Source organism: Schistocerca serialis, chromosome 8, assembly GCF_023864345.2.
Source record: "Schistocerca serialis cubense isolate TAMUIC-IGC-003099 chromosome 8, iqSchSeri2.2, whole genome shotgun sequence".
NCBI lineage: Eukaryota > Metazoa > Arthropoda > Insecta > Orthoptera > Acrididae > Schistocerca > Schistocerca serialis.
This window is the reverse complement of record NC_064645.1, coordinates 10,004,378-10,022,715: the sequence shown is the minus strand read 5'-3', so window position 1 is coordinate 10,022,715 and position 18,338 is coordinate 10,004,378. Positions and strand designations below refer to the sequence as shown.

The following is an 18,338-nucleotide window of genomic DNA, read 5'->3' as shown; positions in this document are numbered from 1 at the left end:
CTGGGTTACAAGCCGTGTAACCTCCTGGTCCATTTCAAGTAGCAGTGCTGGATTGGAAGGAGCCAGATTCAGTGTGAATGATGTTGCTAGTGTTCTCGTCATCAGCTCATGCTTCTCCTCCATGGAGAATGCTGGTCTGTAAGGTATTTGTAAACTTGGTGTGTAGTATTTCTTCTTGGTGGAGTGGACAGCTATTTGCCACACTCCAGGTGATGTGGTGTGCAGCCCTGCGAGTGTATTGTCCCAGTTTGTGGTTTTAAAAGTTTTAATTTAGCCTGTATGATCCCCTGGAGCCTGCTAATATGCTGTTTGTACAGCCAGTATCTCCCGAGATGATCTCTCATTGACATTGGCCCCTGTATTTCTGGGAGCAGGGCCATTTGAGCATTCTTGTGGTATAAGTACCTTAATGGTACCTGCTATTGCATCCTGAACTGCGGTGGTAAGGGCTTTGACAGCTTCAACAAGTTTCCTGCTTTGTGTAATTTTGGGAATTTGTGGGATACGACTTTTCAAGCATTTCCTTGAACAATGCCCAATGTCCACACGTCAGTTGGGCAATGAGCTCATGCTGTCTCCGAGCCATTGCTTCTTGATTTGTGGCAGCAAAGTCCAGATTTAGCTGGTTCATCACTTACTGATAGGTGGCAAAGCAAGACAGAAACGTCGAAGGGAACAGATGGCACTCCTGCCTCTTGTGCTGCAGTCTTGCTACGGGTCGTCGGGTGGGATCTGCTCGGTGGATCTGCGTCTCCCAGACATAAGGATACTTTTAAGGATAGAATGTGGATATGAGACAGTTTTACTTTTTCGTCTGAAAAGACAATTTTGCTTTTTTAGTGTACATACAGAAGAGGGGAGTCCTTATGACTCACTTGTGCAAGATGCAATGCTCAGTGCAAGAGAGCACGGGTGGAAGACAGCAGCCTGTACTGGACAGTGTTGTCCAATGTGAACGTGCCCCGGACACTGAAATACCCTATTAAAGAATGGGAGAGTCACACTGGGGAAGTTCCAACCACAGTTGCAGGAACTTTGAGCCAGAACTCTTGGCCACCTAGCACTGTCAAGTGTGTAGCAGCGTGTACTTGTTAGTGACACTCCAAAAAGTGTCCTGTGGCATCTACGCCAGTTTTAGCGTATGTGTAACACAAATATCCTCTCGCAGCTACTGCAGGTACAGGGGGAAGGCAGCTGCTCAGCTGTGACTCACCCATAGTACTGCCCGTGGTTTTCCTTGGTGGGAGGACTGGAACGAGGTGCACCAAGCCTTGTGATGCCCATTGAGGAACTGTTGGAGTGAGACGTAGTGACTCTGAGGTCAAGAAAGCTGGCAGTGACCAGAACAGGGTGTGCTGACTCCCGCCCCTCCCCAGATTTTCGACCTTAGCTTAGGAAAGAAAAGAATCATCACAGATCATTAAGGTTCAAAGAACTTGTCTTGAACACTGTAAGGGATCCGTGATCCAACAAACATTGATGCTAGTATCTGATGCCCAGGTCGATAGCCAACAGGAGTAGATTGTCGAGCGCTGCAGTAGGCAGTGAGACTAGTGCTGAGTGCGCAGTAGTATGGTAGAGTGTCGAGTGAGAAGTAGAGCGGAAAAGACGGGCAAGAATGGTGGTCGAGTGAGTTGTAAACGGTAAAATTCACTGGAGTATGACAAGTGAGCACGTCCCCCTGATCGTCGTAGGGTTGACTCTCACTAATGCCGATTCGCGAGTGATAAGAAACAGAAAGTGACAAGTGCCGAATTACGTGTTTCACGTCAACCGCGTCGGCCAGCAACAACCATGGATTGCAGTGAGGATTGTTGTGAATGTTAACCATCAGCATTGCGTGTGACAAAGTACTGAAAATCAGCAATCAATAAAAAGAGATAACCGCAATTAGACGTGTAAGGCAAAGGTAGCAACTGCCTCAGAATTTGTGTGTTAGTAGGAAATATATATCAGTTGTACATCACAACCTTTGTGATACTTAACAATAGACAAACTTTCAATCATTAGCTATTCCGTCTCAGAACAGCCGCATTCGGTTGCAATACTCCTGAAACCACAGCAGAACAACCAATAGCCTTTCATCCATTAAGCACACGGTCATATATCATAATAATTAATTGTTTGGTGGCTTCGGTAAATTACCCAAAATCCAGTAAAGGGATTAATCGGGGGTGGTTCAACACGAATGCTTAAAAATTCTTTTGTAGTTAACCTATTTTCAGATTATGAAGAGTTCTTTGTTACAGCTTGTATTTTTGTTCCAGGTGGCCCTGAACTTAATGGGTGTAGTGATGTCGTGAAGGCACAAAGTCGGAAGTTGTTAAACCTTCAGAAACAAGATTTTCAAAAGTACTTCTTCTCAGATACCAATATTTTGCCCCTGTTTGTGTCGGATACATAAATGTCTCAGTTGTTGTCACATAATTTGAGTGTAGTGACTGAATCTAGAAAACAGTTTCTTTTGCTTCCCTGTACCCCAAGCATTATGTGCAATGCAGGACTCCTAACAAGACAAACACACAGAGCGCAGCCCTCTGTCTTCTCTTGCCATTTCTGCAGTTTGGGAGCACAGTCCGGAAGTCTGACTCATGTTGACCGGACCGGCAGGGCGAAAATGGTCAACGTGGGTTCGAAGCTGGTGACAGAACGAACTGCTACAGCATGAGCAAAGGTTTTTGTGGGACCCAAACTGATGAAACTCGTACGAGAAAATGGCCTGAAGAAAGGTGACGTACTTAGCATTGCTCGCCTGGCGGGAATTGTGGGGTCCAAGCAGACGTCCAGCCTTATCCCTCTGTGTCATAACATAACTTTATCCTCTGTGGCTGTGGACATTGAACTGGACTCTGCTCTCAACTGTGTGATTATAACTGGCATGGCAAAGTGTAGAGGGCAGACGGGCGTGGAGATGGAAGCTCTCACTGCTGTATCGGTGTCTGCCTTAACAGTGTATGATATGTGCAAAGCTGTGAGTCATGACATTGTGATATCTGAAATAATGCTTCTGGCCAAAAGTGGGGGAACTAGAGGAGACTTCCACCTGACATGAGCATCTGTGTGGGTAAGTGAAATAAGTTAAGTATACCTGGTGTGATGTAGGCAAATTTCAAAGTCTGTTTATAGTTATCATAAATTATACACTCCTGGAAATTGAAATAAGAACACCGTGAATTCATTGTCCCAGGAAGGGGAAACTTTGTTGACACATTCCTGGGGTCAGATACATCACATGATCACACTGACAGAACCACAGGCACATAGACACAGGCAACAGAGCATGCACAATGTCGGCACTAGTACAGTGTATATCCACCTTTCGCAGCAATGCAGGCTGCTATTCTCCCATGGAGACGATCGTAGAGATGCTGGATGTAGTCCTGTGGAACGGTTTGCCATGCCATTTCCACCTGGCGCCTCAGTTGGACCAGCGTTCGTGCTGGACGTGCAGACCACGTGAGACGACGCTTCATCCAGTCCCAAACATGCTCAATGGGGGACAGATCCGGAGATCTTGCTGGCCAGGGTAGTTGATTTACACCTTCTAGAGCACGTTGGGTGGCACGGGATACATGCGGACATGCATTGTCCTGTTGATACAGCAAGTTCCCTTGCCGGTCTAGGAATGGTAGAACGATGGGTTCGATGACGGTTTGGATGTACCGTGCACTATTCAGTGTCCCCTCGACGATCACCAGTGGTGTACGGCCAGTGTAGGAGATCGCTCCCCACACCATGATGCCGGGTGTTGGCCCTGTGTGCCTCGGTTGTGCCTGATTGTGGCGCTCACCTGCACGGCGCCAAACACGCATACGACCATCATTGGCACCAAGGCAGAAGCGACTCTCATCGCTGAAGACGACACGTCTCCATTCGTCCCTCCATTCACGCCTGTCGCGACACCACTGGAGGCAGGCTGCACGATGTTGGGGCATGAGCGGAAGACGGCCTAACGGTGTGCGGGACCATAGCCCAGCTTCATGGAGACGGTTGCGAATGGTCCTCGCCGATACCCCAGGAGCAACAGTGTCCCTAATTTGCTGGGAAGTGGCGGTGCGGTCCCCTACGGCACTGCGTAGGATCCTACGGTCTTGGCGTGCATCCGTGCATCGCTGCGGTCCGGTCCCAGGTCGACGGGCACGTGCACCTTCCGCCGACCACTGGCGACAACATCGATGTACTGTGGAGACCTCACGCCCCACGTGTTGAGCAATTCGGCGGTACATCCACCCGACCTCCTGCATGCCCACTATACGCCCTCGCTCAAAGTCCGTCAACTGCACATACGGTTCACGTCAACGCTGTCGCGGCATGCTACCAGTGTTAAAGACTGCGATGGAGCTCCGTATGCCATGGCAAACTGGCTGACACTGACGGCGGCGGTGCACTAATGCTGCGCAGCTAGCGCCATTCGACGGCCAACACCGCGGTTCCTGGTGTGTCCGCTGTGCCGTGCGTGTGATCATTGCTTGTACAGCCCTCTCGCAGTGTCCGAAGCAAGTATGGTGGGTCTGACACACTGGTGTCAATGTGTTCCTTTTTCCATTTCCAGGAGTGTATACACATCGAATTGGCCTGAATATAAGTTGCACCTTTAATTTCGAAAAAGAGAGAAACTTAATTAAAAATAATTTGTCAAGTTGCCCATTTACAAAAGCTTTTCAAAATGTGATTTACCCTTAACCACTTTTTTTGTAGTACACTGTAGATAAATTACACACAAAAACAAAGCTTTCAGTTGCAGTTTTCATGTAAGACACTCTTAACTTCACTAACATTCATTGTTTTGTCACTGTCAGTATTTTTGTCACTCTCCTCCCAAAGTACAGTGCCGTCGCTACAATCCCGGGCATTGCATGTGCAGCATTTCTTGAACCGTACCTTTAAAAAGCACATCTGTTAGATGAATAACTGTGAGTTTGAAATTTGCAACGTAACTGTACCGAATTCCAAAATTTTCTCTCAATGTTGTGCTTCATTGGTGAAGAATAAATTATATTCTTTAGTTAGGGAAAAACTGTGCCTGTCCCATTGTCTAAAATAGTGAAACTGTGACAGTGGTAATACAGAGGGGTCCAGAAAACTGTAGACTCTCTTTGATAGTCAATATTGATGGAACAAAATGGCATAGTGTCAAAATTCTTGCATGGGAGGAAGATCATTTTGTGTGTTCAAAGTGACACCTGTTAGCAGCCAAGCAACATCAATGTTGCTGAATTGTTGACTGAAGTACAGCTGTCAGTGTTGCCAGTGTGGTAGCTGCACAGGATGTCTTGATGGTCTCTCATATCTCATCCAGTGTAGCTGGGTTCTGTTGGTAAACTTTGTTTGTCGAGTTCCCCCATTGGTAGAAGTCGAGAATTGTAAGGTCCTGTGACCTTGGTGGGCACTTGACAGCTCCTCTTCGACTTATCCGTCGTCCAGGTAGATTTTCATCTAAGTAGAATCTGATATCTCTGTGGTGGTGAGGTGGAGTACAGTCTTGTAGGTAAAAATCTTTTGTTTCCAAACACCACTTGGATGGCTAATAAAATCAATGTTTGCAGCATGTGATACACCTCACCATTTATGTACATTCAAAGAAGAATGGGTCAGAGAAACAATACTATGACGGACAACACCACACATTAACACCAAGTGAAGTAACATGTTTGTCCATGTGAACATGAGGATTTTCAGCAGCCCAATACACGCAGCTATGGCAGTTTACATTACCATTCAGGTTGAATTGTGCCTCATTAGGCCAGATAACCTTCCCTGCAAACCATTCATCTTCGTGAAGCATGCCTTCAGATCACTCGTAGTGCTCCATCCTTCGATTGCAGTTGTCCTCATTCATAGTGTGAAACAATCTTGGAATGTACACTTTCCACTTTGCAGTCTTCAGAATTTATCATGCACTTGATCAGCTTATCCCACTTTCCCATACACCCTGCTTCATAGATTCTTGAGATGATCTAGAAAAATGTTGCAATACAGCAGTGCTGGAACCTGGAGGTTGATGTTCTTGTTCGGAGGACCTTTCCTTGTGCACATTTTAAACAGTATTGTCGGCTTAAAATTTATACCAAATACAATAAATTGTTGTTTCAGTAAAGCCTTGCATTGGTCAAACAATAGTTGTACTTCATTCAGTGCTGCATTGTCATCTGCTGGAAACCCACACTACAAGATCTGTTGGGAAAACAGTGGTTTATGCTACCACTCAAAATTGCAGCCATATAACACATTGTTCCAAAGGTAATAACTATCAGAAAATGTTTACACTTTTCTGGATCCCTCTGTAGTCACTACCTAAATGGGATATCAACAAAGAGAATGTTTGCATTGCTACCTCATACACAACAATTGATTTACAAACTGTAGTGATATTTTTGTTTCATTTCAAACTTAAGAAGAAGCACTACAGTTGAGGTTTCTATGATTCATAAAAGTCCCAGTTTTTATGGGGTGTGCTGTATACTCTAAGTTTTTTGGAGATTTTTTGTAGAAATGGTGTATCTTATATTCAGGCCAGTATGGTACCCGGTACCATCCTGTTTTAAGTCTTAATTCAAAATATTTATCTTTCTTTTTCCAATACCTAATCAATTTGAGAGAGATATTTAAAACAAAAAATAAGCACTAGCAAGTACGTTAATTTGCTGTTGTTAAAACTTTTTCTCGTGCATGTTCTCTACAATTTTGATATGACACCACCTGCACTCTTATCTTGTTGCCAGTAAAAAGTGAGTAAGTAGGTCATTAAACTCTCTCTCTCTCTCTGTGCCCTCCCCCAGCTGTGTGGTAGCGTCCTCTGTGTTGCTCTATTGTTTCAATTTTTGATGGTCCTGTGCTGTGAAAAGTTGAGGTGAAGTGTTCATTCTTAAATAAATAATGTGTATCAGCTCTTTTCTCTTAGGATCAGGTTGTCATTGCTGTGTTCATTGATGTAAAATGACACTTTTTTAACAGTTCCTAAAAGGTGCACCACTTCATTGACACTTTTGCTCAGGTGTAGAGCATATTGGCCAGACTAATTTACATGTTTCAGCTTTACACTGTATGGTATCCTCTTTTTTAAAGGCCTATTATCTTTCTTGTGTGTGACTTGTCCAGAGATTGAAAATGTTTTATTTTTTAAGTTACCAATCCAGAACAGGTTTCTGTCAATTTAATTCTTCAGGTTTTTCCAGAAGTTTGCTGAAATTCCCGAGTTGTCCTTTGCACAGTCGGACATCATTGTCTTACTCGCATATTTCGGTGACATTAGTTATTGCTTTTACAAAGTGCTACTTGAGACTGATCATCAGATGGAGCAGGTCTGTAATTTGTTCCCTCAGCCTTCATGCTTCATCTGCAATCTGCTCTGACAGACACCATCCTCGGGTATCCGTGTTACGTGATATTCCGAGTGTCATCTACACTCACGGGCACGATTCTTGTGTGTTATGTTTTCAGTCCAAGCTGGTTGGTAGAATTCTGTTTGCGGGCTGTCCCTGTTTGGGGACAAGGATCGGCAGGGCATGAAACCCTAATCTTTCATCTTTCAGTTAACTCAAATGTCGAGTGTCACTTTTTTCATGTACTGCGGTTACAAATATAAGAAAATACAAAATGAAAATTTCTCAACATAGTCATGTTTCTTTTCAGTATGTTTCTCAGATCAGTACACTGCAATGTAAATATTCCATTAAAAGAATATATTTTTGATTGTTTCTTCAGTCAAAGATGCATTGCCTTTTTGACTTAACAATCAATGTCAAATCATTGTCCCTCAAACAATGCTGCAGGGGTTTGACAATGTGAGACCATGGCTTTATGGAGGATCACCTAGAATTAGCTGCCGTCTTTTCTGACATGATTTTAAATCAATGCTACCATCACCGTTTCTTTTGCTTAGGGTTTTGAATCTAGGAATGATGCAAACAATCAGCAGTTTATTTCTTTCTTATGTGATCTTGTTTTCTCCTCCCTAGCCCCCTTTCTTCTTTCATTTGGTAGCCTTGAGCAAATTGAATATTCCTGATTTTGTTTGTATTTATTAATCTGTTTGTGCCTCTAATTCTTAAAAGACTTCATTATGACAGTAATACTCTGAAGCAGGAAATTTGGGGAAAAAGAGCTGCATTCATTTATGCTGTTGTAAAATGGAGGAATTGGTTGTAGTTGGAAAATTTAATGCTGGTCTTCAATATTTTAATTGTTATAGTTTGGGGTATGATTGTTGTAATTAGAAAATGAATGTGTGCCTTGTGCACTATGTTGTTACAGTAATTTGGAGTTTATTTTGTACATCATCTGGTGTAAATTATAACATTTTAAGCAAAAACTTCTGTCTCTCAACAGCTTTCTTAATAACACTATTCCAGTAACTGGATATGCATATTGAAATATCTGTGTTGTATATTAGATTCTATAACCTGTACTGAGGCAATATTTTGCGGTTGCAAATTTTCTTGACTATTATTAAGTGTGTGTGTGTGTTGCTTATGCCCTACATACGAGTCCTCCAAGCTACTGATGATCTGACCAATGTACGACATGCCAAAATGCTACGGCTGCATGGGGGGATACAATTAAATCCCATCCCCCCCCCCCCCCCACAATTATCTCTCTCTCTCTCTCTCTCTCTCTCTCTCTCTCTCTCTCTCTCTCTCTCAAAGATCGGCAGGTTCAGGTATCTAACACAGAAAGAATTTAATCACGGTTTCTTTTTCATCTCTATCATACAATGTAGTCCAATTTTTTGCTAATACAGAAATAACATTTTGTGATTTATGTTGTGTACTCTTCAAAAGATCTAATGATGTCCTCATTCCTTTCTTATAAACAAAACAAGAAGAAACTGACAATAATTGTCATTAAAATAAAACACAGAACAGTGTTCATCCACACTCTGCAAACCACTATGAAGAGTATGACAGAGGGTACATCTCACTGTACCAGATATTAAAGCTTGTTCATATTTCCTTTCCTCCATCTTGTACTTCAACTTTTCTTCCTTAAACTTATCCTGTTTCTAACTACTCTGATTTGTTTTTGTGGTTAGTGTGAATTTAAACTCAGTTGCCATAAATATCTAATATGTTTTATTGAACAGTGAATGGATTATTTTATATTTCATCTAATGCTGTTCTGCTCTTTGTTACGGCACAAATGGTGTTCCCTACTTTTGTGCAATTTTCACGCAACTTGAAAAAATGGTGAGATAAACAACTAGCTTCATGATTTATTTATGTTTTGAATGTACCACAAATGTTTTGAATGTAACCAAAAATGCTTGTTGTTGTAAAATATACTTTCAACTTGCCTCCTTCACTAGCTGAAAATCTTTTTAGTTTCTCATGTTACCCCTGATGTCTTCTTTTTGGTTGATTCATTTATAATAACATTTTACTGTCCTGAGTAGTACCTGCGTATAAATATAATTTTATTTTTATTTTTAGTGATGTGCGTTTTTATGTGCATGTTCTTTCAGTCCTGTGTAATGTGAGTCTCTGTTTAATGGTATGGTTATGTTGTCTTCAGACTTAAAGAATTGATGTAGAAATTTATAGTTTTCAGCATGTGGTTCAACAGATCCTTATTGTGTTCCTAAATTGGAAAAGTCCTAAAAACAGAAACTATAAAATAACTGTATAGAAATTTTGGACCACCATTGGTTAAATATTTTACTACCAACCCAAGAAATAAATTGGGAACAATGTGCAGCATCTTATTCAGTGTAAAAGAAAACTCAAATTTAGTTAAAAGTGGACCACTTGAGTTTGCTAAAGGCATAGAATCGTGTGTTTCTAGTGTTCTTAAATCCATTCAAAACCCTCGAAAAGAACAAAAAACTAAGAGAATATAATATTGAACTTACAGGCCTAAGTCTGAAAACAACATTATAATTGTGTGTATTTGGTTTTGTTTCTATGCTGTTGACATCCTGTACTGTTGATTTTAAATTATATGTGAGAGTTGATGTTTGGAAGCTAAGTGCAGGAAAGATGACCATGAAGTGAACTCCACCCTTTATGTTCTCAGTTGGCGGAGAATGTGGGCAAAGAACTGGAAATCTTTGAGGTACCAAATGGTCAAGGGCTGTGATATTGCCCTTTTAACATCACTTAGAGTAGACATAGTTCTCTTAGTCCCAAGTGTAAGACAACATTTTTGGTACCTTACAATTTCAGTGGTTTCCATTTACAATTTCTGTTTACAGTGCTCATCATCAAATGTTTTGGTGTTGTTATTTGATTTCATATAAATAACATAGAGGTAGTTATTTCACATACTATTATGTTTCTGATAGCTTTTTCTCACAAAGCATACTTTAGGCTCATATTTTATTGTAAAATATTTAAACTGACAGACATATAGACTTACATTTTCTGCATGTCTTCTGTCACCAGTTTCACCTCTAATATTGACTGCAAAGCAGAAGTGATCAGCATAGAAAATGATGGAGTGAGGGTGGAGAGGGGGAGGGGGGGGGGGGGGAGAAATGTAATATTGAAACTAAAATCAAGAAAGAGAGCAGTCAATTGAGGATACAATGAAACATTTGAGACCTCATTAACTGCAGGATCATTCTAGTAGAATAGAATTGTATAAAAGATTACTGCCAAAGAGAAGTGTTAGAACTTCAAGTTTAACACATATATTTAGGAACAACACATATAAGTCACTGAGTAAGTTGACCTGTGTACAAGTCGGCATTCGATTCAACACTGAGTCTCAGTCTAGCGGCCGCTGCTCAGCTGGCCGCTTAGGTGGCGCAGCTGCTGCATGGCTGGCAGACAGCGCCGCACGTAGAGGACGTGTGTAATTGCGCGGCAGCACTTTGAATAATCGGCGAGTCACAACACTTTTCCCCCCTTTGAAATTGTTGCACTGGTCTTGATGGAGGTGCCCTGGAGATGGCTAACGTCCATAGGCGTTGTTTGACTCGCCGTAAAGTCTCGAGGAGTAGGCTTCCCGTACGGACGGAAGTGTCCCCGATGATAACGGGTTGAAATGACAGGAGACGTGGGCGATGTGTCGGCGTCCGTTGGAGAAGGAGGCAAGTAGATGTACTCTGACAGAGGATGATCCTCCGGTTCCTGCATGGGCACGTCTCCTGGTGGCGTCCGTTCTGGTGCTGGCATCGCAATGACGGTGAGAGGGCTGCGTTGTGAGTATTGAGAGATGCCAAGATCCCGAGCATCAGGTAGAGCCAAAGGTGGTGTGGCGGCATTCGGAACAGGCGTTGCTGGCACCCGAGGCCAAAGCTGGTCCAAATGACGCACTGCAACACCCATGTCCATCTGGATTTCATACAGGCGTCTGCCACAGTGTCGTAAGATGCGGCCCGGGCTCCTTTTTGGCCACCTGCCATATCCCCGTACCCAGACGAGGTCGTCGGCGGTGAACCGGCCAAGGGAAGGCACCCGCGGCCGTGAGGAGGGAGGCCGCAGAAGATGAAGTAGCGTGCGGGGCTGTCGCCATGTAAGAGCTCAGCCGGGCTGTGATCACCCATGGGGGTGAAACGGTAAGACGCCAGGAACAGGAGAAGCGCATCATCAGCAGCAGAAGATGTCAGAAGTTTTCGCATCTGAGCCTTAAATGTGCGGACCAGCCGTTCAGCCCCACCGTTGCATTGTGGATGGAACGGCGGGGCCGTGACATGAGTAACGCCGTGACGAGCACAAAAATCTGCAAAGTTGGAAGAGGCAAATTGCGGACCATTATCAGTAACAAGAGTACAGGGGAGGCCTTCCAAAGAAAAAATGCGGGCGAGAGCACTGGTGGTTGCCACGGTGGTAGGTGACATGCAACGGACAATGAAAGGAGAGTTAGAGTAGGCGTCAATTACAAGGAGCCAATAAGTACCTAAAAAAGGTCCCGCAAAGTCAGCATGAATGCGCTGCCAGGGCTTCTCAGGCGAAGGCCACAGTGACAGAGATGACTTCGGGGCAGCGGCCTGTGACCACTCACTGGAAGTGACAGGAAGTAAGACCCCTGACGCAGTGAGACGATCCAACTCCCGTTTAACCCGATTTCGAAGGGCCACAGGAATGGGCAGAGCCCGAAAAAACTTAGGCCGAGCAGTGGGTTTGAGCGTAATATGAGCTTCAAAGTCGTTCGCACGGCCTAAACTGGGAGAAAAAAGGGACAAAAATGTAGTCGACAAGGAATCCAGTTGAGCATAAGGAATAGCGTCAGAGACAATATTGACAGAGTCATCTATGGAGAACCCAAAAACGTGAAAGGCATCGAAACCAAAAAGATTTTCTGCGTTGGCAGAACTCCGGAGATGGGAACTTGCCCTTCAGTATATCCTCTCTTCTCGTTATCCGCCAGGCCTCAACCTCTGCTAATTTCAAGTTGTCGCTGCTCATAGCTCACCTGTCTTTCAACAACATCTTTGCCTCTGTACTTCTGCCTCGACGGACATCTCTGTCGAATCTCTTTGCCTTTACAAATGTCTGCTTGTGTCTGTGTATGTGTGGTTGGATATGGGTGTGTGTGCAAGTGTATACCTGTTCTTTCTTCCCCCTAAGGTAAGTCTTTCCGCTCCTGGGATTGGAATGACTCCTTACCCTCTCCCTTAAAACCCACATCCTTTCGTCTTTCCCTCTTTCCTGATGAAGCAACCGTTGGTAGCGAAAACTAGAATTTTGTGTGTATGATTGTGTTTGTTTGTGTGTCTATCGACCTGCCAGCACTTTCGTATGGTAAGTCACATCATTTTTGTTTTTAGATATATTTTCCTGCTTGGAATGTTTCCCTCTTATTATGCATTCAGTTAACTAAGTAGAAATCAGTAATATCTTATCTCAGTGAGGAACTTGAAACTTTCAGCGCACGTCAGGAGCATGTAGAGGTGCTCTTCCTCTACTTGAAAAGAACAGTTGACCACGCACTGAGTAGATAGGTTCCTAGTAGAACAGTTCATAATGGGATGCAACCTCCATGATATACAGTCACTGTAAAGAAAACTTCTAAAGGAACAGAGATTACTGCATAATACGTGTAAAACAAAGTGTAGGATTATAGATTGAGAGAGGCTGGATGAAACATGTTTGGCTGTCAAGAGAGCAATGCATGAAGCCTTCAATGACTACTGTAGCAGAATATTGTCAAATGACATTTCACAAAATCCAAATAAATTCTGGTCATATGTAAGGGCTGTTAGTGGCACAAAAGTTAGTGTCCAGTCCCTAGCAAGTGAGACAGGAACTGATATTGAGGGTAGCAAAGTAAAAGCTGAAATTCTGAACTCGATTTTCAAATGTTCCTTTGCAAATAAAAACCCAGGAGAACTGCCCCAATTCAATCCTCGTACACTGAAAAAATGAACGAAATAGGTATTAGTGTCAGTTGTGTTGAGAAACAGTTGAAATCATTAAACATAGCTCCAGACCCCGATGGAATCGCAGTCAGATTCTATATTGAATTTGTGGCTGAGTTATCCTCTCTTCTCACTGTAATCTATCCAAAAAACCGTACCCAGTTTTTGGAAAAAGTTACAGATCACACCTGTCTACAAGAAGGGTTGTAGGAGTGACAAAACTACCATCCAGTAGCCTTGACATCAATTTGTTGTAGATTCTTAGAAAATATTTTGAGCTCAAACATAATGAGGTATCTCGAATGGAACTACCTTCTCGAATCAACCAGCATGGTTTTCAAAAACATAGATGATATGAAATCCAACTGTCACTTTTCTCACATAACTTGCTGAAAGCGTTGGATCAAGGCAACAGGTAGATAGTGTTTCTTGATTTCCTAACAGTATTTGATTCTGTTCCACACCTACACTTACTGTGAAAAGTACAATCATATGGGGTATCAAGTGAAATTCGTGACTGGATTGAGGACTTTTTGATAAGAAGGACACAGCATGGTACCTTGGATGGAGAGTCATCATCAGATGTAGAAGTAACTTCAGGTGTGCCCCAGGGAAGTGTGTTGGGGCCCTTGCAGTTCTTGTCCATTAATGACCTTGCTGTAAATCAGGATTTTTGCAGATGATGCAGCTATCTGTAATGAAGTGCTATTTCAGAGAAGCTGCATAAATATTCATTCAGATCTTGATGAGATTTCAACATGGTGCAGTGATTGGCAACTTGCTCTGAATGTTTAGAAATGTATAAACTTAGTATCCTGTGACTATAATATTGGTGAGTCACTGTCGGAATCTGCCAACTCGTACAAATACCTGTGTGTAACTCTTTGTAGGAATATGAAATGGCATGATCACATAGGTTCAGTTGTGGGTAAAGCAGGTTGTAGACCTTGGTTTATTGGTATAATAATGGGGAAATGCAATCAGTCTACTAAAGAGATGCTTAAAAGTCATTCGTGTGACCCCCCCCCCCCCCCCCCCCCCCCTCCGCCCACCACTCTAGACTATTGCTAAAGTGTGTGGGACTTGTACCAGATGAGACTAGCAGGAGACATTGAATGTATACAAAGAAAGGCAGCATGGTCACAGGTTTGCTTAATCCATGGGAGAGTGTCACAGAGATACTGAAGGAACTGAAATGGCAGACTGTTGAAGACAGGTGTAAACTATCACAATAAAGTGTATTAGCAAAGTTTCAAGAACTGTCTTTAAATGATTACTCTAGGGATATACCACAAACCCCCCCCCCCCCCCACATATTGCTCTCACAGGGGTCGTGAAAATAAGATGAGAATGATTACTGCTCACACAGAGGCATTCAGACAAATTCAGACAATCATTCTTCCATGCTCGATACATGAATGAAACAGCAAGAAACCCTGATAACTGGTACAATGGGACTTACCCTGTACCATGCACCTCCTGGTGGATTGCAGATTATAAACGTAGATGTGAACTGACAGTCTCTTACATGTGCATGAGGGAAACATCTAATCACCTTTATTTTACCAAGACAAAAATTATGATTTAATAAAGCTTCTAACCTTGACAGGAAATAATGGATTAGGCTGTCCGTAAATTATAAACTAACATTATTGTGATGATGGAAAATCTCATATAAAGACGTGAAACAAATACTAACAAAGAGATAGAGGGGCTGGCCAGTACAGCCAATAGATACACAAAACATAACAGAAAATTTACGTATCCTAGCTTTTGGAACTTTGTTCCTTCGTCAGGGAGGAGAGAGGGGAAAGAAGGGGAAGAAGAGAAAGTGGATTCAGTTACTCACAACCCAGGTTATGAAGCAACAGGGTAGAGGTAAACAGGGAGGGTAGCAAAGATGGAGGCATGGGTGTATACTCTACAGGATGTCAACATGTTGCCTTGACCTGTTTGATCACCAGGTCTGGCTCCAATTCAGTGCACACGGGACATCATCGAACAACTCCAGTGTCTCTCAAAAACAGCATTAACCATCCCTGTTTTGATGACAATGTGAAACAGGCATGGAACTTCATCCCACAAACTCATATGCAGCACAGTGCATGCACATTTACATGCTTACATTCGGGCAGTTACACTGGATTTCAATGTATTAGTGTATCACATTTGCAATGGTGTATCTCGCACTTATATTATTCTGTGATCTTGCAACGTTAATCACTTAAATAAGTTACTTAGACATATATGTTCCTGAAATTTCATTACTCTACGTTAATTACTTTTTGGTGTTGCAAATTTTTTTTTTTTTTTTTTTTTTTCAGTGTACATGATGACTACAATAATACATTATAATGTTTCTCCAGTGGTTTCAACATTAACTTTTTAACAGAAAAGATTTTGCTTACAGTTCATTTTTAAGTTAACATTTCTAAACTTTTTAACAATCCATATTAAAGCTAGCAATAGTAACTACACTCCTGGAAATGGAAAAAAGAACACATTGACACCGGTGTGTCAGACCCACCATACTTGCTCCGGACACTGCGAGAGGGCTGTGCAAGCAATGATCACACGCACGGCACAGCGGACACACCAGGAACCGCGGTGTTGGCCGTCGAATGGCGCTAGCTGCGCAGCATTTGTGCACCGCCGCCGTCAGTGTCAGCCAGTTTGCCGCGGCATACGGAACTCCATCGCAGTCTTTAACGCTGGTAGCATGCCGCGACAGCGTGGACGTGAACCGTATGTGCAGTTGACGGACTTTGAGCGAGGGCGTATAGTGGGCATGCGGGAGGCCGGGTGGACGTACCGCCGAATTGCTCAACACGTGGGGCGTGAGGTCTCCACAGTACATCGATGTTGTCGCCAGTGGTCGGCGGAAGGTGCACGTGCCCGTCGACCTGGGACCGGACCGCAGCGACGCACGGATGCACGCCAAGACCGTAGGATCCTACGCAGTGCCGTAGGGGACCGCACCGCCACTTCCCAGCAAATTAGGGACACTGTTGCTCCTGGGGTATCGGCGAGGACCATTCGCAACCGTCTCCATGAAGCTGTGCTACGGTCCCGCACACCGTTAGGCCGTCTTCCGCCCACGCCCCAACATCGTGCAGACCGCCTCCAGTGGTGTCGCGACAGGCGTGAATGGAGGGACGAATGGAGACGTGTCGTCTTCAGCGATGAGAGTCGCTTCTGCCTTGGTGCCAATGATGGTCGTATGCGTGTTTGGCGCCGTGCAGGTGAGCGCCACAATCAGGACTGCATACGACCGAGGCACACAGGGCCAACACCCGGCATCATGGTGTGGGGAGCGATCTCCTACACTGGCCGTACACCACTGGTGATCGTCGAGGGGACACTGAATAGTGCACGGTACATCCAAACCGTCATCGAACCCATCGTTCTACCATTCCTAGACCGGCAAGGGAACTTGCTGTTCCAACAGGACAATGCACGTCCGCATGTATCCCGTGCCACCCAACGTGCTCTAGAAGGTGTAAGTCAACTACCCTGGCCAGCAAGATCTCCGGATCTGTCCCCCATTGAGCATGTTTGGGACTGGATGAAGCGTCATCTCACGCGGTCTGCACGTCCAGCACGAACGCTGGTCCAACTGAGGCGCCAGGTGGAAATGGCATGGCAAGCCGTTCCACAGGACTACATCCAGCATCTCTACGATCGTCTCCATGGGAGAATAGCAGCCTGCATTGCTGCGAAAGGTGGATATACACTGTACTAGTGCCGACATTGTGCATGCTCTGTTGCCTGTGTCTATGTGCCTGTGGTTCTGTCAGTGTCATCATGTGATGTATCTGACCCCAGGAATGTGTCAATAAAGTTTCCCCTTCCTGGGACAATGAATTCATGGTGTTCTTATTTCAATTTCCAGGAGTGTATATTAGTAATTGCTACTGTAAACAGTTACACATATAAACATCAGTTTTGAATAATGGGTTTTGAGTGTAAATAATGTTTTATGTAAGTGTTTGCATTGATACTTAAAATTAAATGTCATGTAATGAATGTCCACTGTTTTGTTGGATCAAGTTATTTACGAACGCGATGTACTGTGTTCTTCCATTAGAGAATGAGACTGTATTGTTTATCGGTTTCATTACAAAGTGCTAATAAGCTTTTAGTTAGAAAACCTTCTATAACTGGAATTATTAATATGAGAAAAATAGGAACAATGAAGGAATGGAAGATCAGTTGCAGAAACAAGAGTAGCTCTGAGTTGCAAGAGTGGTTGCTTTTCCCACACATGTAATTAACTGGCATTATCACCACTATTAACTTACCGTGGTTTCACATCTCATCTGTTCATTGTTCCCCATGTCCTGCCCTTCTGTTCCCCCTTCCTATTAGACCATATATGCCTCTGTTACTGTAATCGATATGTAAACAATATTTTTCACATGACCATTTTTTTTTACAGGTTGTAATATTTGACATTGCAGCTTTTGAAAATGGAGCAGGATGTTGTGCCCTCTTTCCTATTGGAGTGTTTCTCTGTGATCAGAATTGGAGGCAGACAATTCACTTGAACTTCCATTGCTGTTGTTGATGTCTTTGAATCATGTTGTTTCTTTGTGATTAATAAAAAAATTATACAATCCAATGGTTTCTTCACCTTGTCTTTAAAAATTCCAGACCTATTGTTCAAACACATATTTTGAGAGTTATGCATCTGAGCATTTTTGTGGAAAGTGTGTTTCACACATACTTTCAAGATAAATTGAATAATGACCCCCATTTTGTGTGTTGGGGAAAATAATTTGATACAGCTAAATGCATATTCAGGTACACACATTTGCTCACGCCTGAGACAAAGTGAGAGTGATTCAAAGGAAGAATTCACTACTTTTTACCTACTTTCTGAATAACTCATACTTTCATCAGAAATGTCACAATGCAAAGTTGATTAGATAAAGGGACAAAAATGACAGCAAAATATAATTTGAATATCAGAAAGAATAACCACTTAGTGTTTGCGTAATACTTTACGGCAAGCCTAAAATTAATTTTTAAGCATTGG

The 18,338-nt window shown here is 43.1% G+C and overlaps 1 protein-coding gene across 1 annotated transcript in view; it reads left to right on the top strand.

Annotated features, from left to right (window-relative positions):
* The window catches only part of LOC126416557 (molybdenum cofactor biosynthesis protein 1-like), a 200,301-nt gene extending 182,380 nt beyond the window's left edge, over positions 1-17,921 (top strand). Inside the window, exon 6 of the mRNA XM_050084302.1 lies at positions 17,739-17,921. The gene's annotated coding sequence lies outside the window, so the exon portion shown is untranslated. The remainder of the gene's footprint in view (positions 1-17,738) is intronic.
* Positions 17,922-18,338: the final 417 nt, after the last annotated feature.